We start from the raw sequence: 3,414 nt of genomic DNA, 5'->3' as shown, positions 1-3,414 counted from the left end.
CTTGTCAACTCCAGTAGGTCCCCCTAGCACTGTGTTAGTTGAGCTGTAGTTGTAAGAATCTCACCACACAGGAACTTCTTTCGAAGAAGTTCATTCCCTCATTCCTGTACACATTCACTGAAGCATGCCATGGGCCTTGTGGGTCCTGGCCTGTGACAGACCGGGGAGGCAAGAGTAGAGACGTAGTCCTGGAATACCAGAGTATTCCATGGCCAGAGTAGCTGGCTGCAGTCCTGCCGTCAACCAGCTTCCATTCTAGAGGCTTAATGTCTGCAGCCCAGGGCACCCGCTACCCGGCCTGGCCCAGCATGACCGAGTGGGGAAGGCGAGATGCCCCTTCGGAAGGACTCATCACTGCCCAGTTGTCAGCACCTTCAGGGTCCCCTCAGCTCTCCGATCGAGGTCACCCTCTTCCCTGCTGGCCAGTGACTGAGCAAGTGGTATCAGGGCCTTGTCTGTCTAACAGGGGACTCCTCTGTCAGGCACTTAGATCCAGAGCTCCTCTGCTGGTGCCCTCTGCCCAATCCCCTTCTTCCCCATTTTTTTTTTCTTCTTGAGACAGGGTCTTGCTCTGTTGCCCAGGCTGGAGTGCAGTGGCATGATCATACCTCACTGCAACCTCCAACTCCTGGGCTCAACTGATCCTCACACCTTAGTCTCCCGAGTAGCAGGGAATACAGCCACCATGCCTGGCTATTTTTTTTTTTTTTCTCGTAGAGACAGAGTTTCACTATTTTGCCCAGGCTGGTCTCAAACTCCTGGCCTCAAGAAATCCTCCCACCTCGGCCTCTGCAAGTGCTAGGATTTACAGGCATGAGCCACTATGCGCAGCTCCCTTCCTCCCCTTTGCTCTCCTAACTCCATCTCAGCACCTGCCCCTGAGGACCAATGCAACAGGGCACTCAGTACATCTGTGAACCTCCCATCAGTTCTGTGGTGGACTAACCCGGGGACAATGGTCACTGTCCCCTCTGGTGCATTCTTTGTCCCTATCAGCCTAGTAAGCTCCAGGGCCTGGCAGCTGGCACAGAGGAGGAGGCTGCACTCCCTGACCTTTCTGTGCTGCACCCAGTCCTGTGCCCATCCTGTCCTCAGACCTGCCAGGGCCGTGACCAACCTGCCAAAGGTGAGGGAAACTGTGTGACCCAGCTCTAGGAGGAGGTGGAGCAAGCGGAAGGTAGGGGAAGCTGCTGCCCCAGTAGGTTTAGAGGGAGGGTGGGGTGGGGGAGTGGCAAGGCCAGGCAGGTGAGGGTGTGTGGGTGAGGGTGTGTGAGTGTCTGTCTGGCTCTCCTGGGTGGGGCTGGATGAATGTTTGGGCACAGGCAGCGGCTGTCACATGGCCTGGCTGCGGGTTTGGGACAGAAGCCAGGTAGGTGGGCTGTGTCAGGCACAGCTACAAACTGTGCCAAGGAAGTGGCCAGAGCAGGGGCCCGGGGAAACTCCTGCCTTGGCAGAAGATGCTGGGGACATGGGATGATTTGGGGAGGTTTTCCAAGGCCCATGGTGCTTCATGGAGCCAGGGCCCAGGGCAGGGAGGGCTGTAACCCTGGCTTGCGTGATTGGCTGAGCACAGACAGATGGAAGGGGGTGTGAGCAGCCTGCTAGGTGGATGCCTAAGTGAGGGGGGAATGGGTGACCAGGTGATTGAGACCCCCAAGACCAGGACCCCACTGTCAGGCCTGTGGCTTCCATACACCTGTGGGAAGTGTTCCCCTTTGAGCACTGAGGCCATCATCTTCAGCTTCACACCCTTTTCCAGACAAAGTCCCTCAGGTAACCTCAAAAGTCATTTGTCCTGGCCTTTCCCGGAGGGGAAAGGAGAGGGGTGCCTGTGGGCAAGTGACCCTCAGCGCTGGTGGAGGGTGCAGCACAGAGACTGCCTGCATGTGGGAGGCCTGCAGCAGACCTTGCCCAGACATCAGCCCTCGTTTGAGGCAAATTGCAAAAGTACTACAATTTAGGCCAGGCACAGGGCCCATGCCTGTAATCCTAGCACTTTGGGAGGCCATGGCAGGAGGATTTCTTGAGCCCCAGAGTTTGAACCTGCTGTAAGTTATGACTACACTACGGCACTTCAACCTGGGCAACAGAGGAAGACCCTGTCTCTAAAATAAATAAATAGGCTGGGTGTGGTGGCTCACACCTGTAATCCCAACACTTTGGGAGGCCAAGCCAGGTGGATCACCTGAGTTCAGGAGTTTGAGATCAGCATGACCAATATGGTGAAACTTCGTCTCTATTGAAAACACAAAAATTAGCCAGGCATGGTGGTGCGTGCCTGTAATCCCAGCTACTCAGGAGACTGAGGCAGGAGAATCACTTGAACCCGGGAGGAAGAGGTTGCAGTGAGCAGAGATCGTGCCACTGCACTCCAGCCTGGCCGACAGAACAAGACTCCACCTCAAAAAAAAAAAAAAAAAAAAAAAAAAAAAAGATGGGAAAGCTATGTCCTTAACATTTTTGAAATGATAATTCATACTAAAAAATGTTACCAATACTAATGCACAAAGCATTTTATAAGTTTTAGACTATTAATAAAAAATAAGACACTAAAACTGAATTTAAGTATTTGTAACCATGCTTAACATTGCTAACTTTGTATACCTGTGATGTAGCAACTAATTATACAAAAATTTAATAAATGACAAAATAAAATTTTGCAAACAGATTTGTAATAACCAGAAAGAAATCTGTAATTGGCAATTAATGTAACATCATAAAAGTAATTTGTTATGGTCATCTTCTAAATGCTAATTAATGTAAAATCTTAAAAGATTATCTTAATTATGATATCTTAATTTTACTGGTTTCAAATATTATAAATATAATAAGGGGTTTCTAAATTTAAAAGAATGACTAAATTTTTCAGCATTAGTTCATGTTTCTTGTTGTACAATATAAGAACACCTTTCCTGTTAGATCAGGAACCCTCCCTTATTATCCCACTGAAAGGAGAATGCTGGATGGTGCTAGAAAGAAGACAGTCTAACGTCTCCAGAACTGAAGGAATTGTTTTGTGGCTATGCATGGCACTTCCATAACTCAACTGAAAAAAGAGACAAAAACCTAGCGTTTTCTACCTTCAAGCTAGCAAGAAAACACAGCCCAGTTAAGCTGTTTCTTCCACAATGGAGCGGGAGTCTATCCAACAAGAGGCGACCATTCCGCCATGACCTTAGGGTGGAACTGTTCGGAAGTCTGCTAACAATAAGGAGCCAACATAGACACATTTTTTTCTCTAGTAAATCTAAAATTCCCTTTTCCCCCAGAGGCACTAGGGTGCCTGAGGGACATGCAGAAAAAGTGACCCCAACCACACCATGCAAACTAGCCAGGAAACCTTTTGTCTTCACAGATCTGAGAGTTCCTGAGAACCCGGAGACAACACAGAGGCAGCAGGACACCAACAGAAGA

Source organism: Chlorocebus sabaeus, chromosome 23, assembly GCF_047675955.1.
Source record: "Chlorocebus sabaeus isolate Y175 chromosome 23, mChlSab1.0.hap1, whole genome shotgun sequence".
In the NCBI taxonomy this organism is placed as follows: domain Eukaryota; kingdom Metazoa; phylum Chordata; class Mammalia; order Primates; family Cercopithecidae; genus Chlorocebus; species Chlorocebus sabaeus.
Note: the sequence above shows the minus strand (reverse complement) of the source record.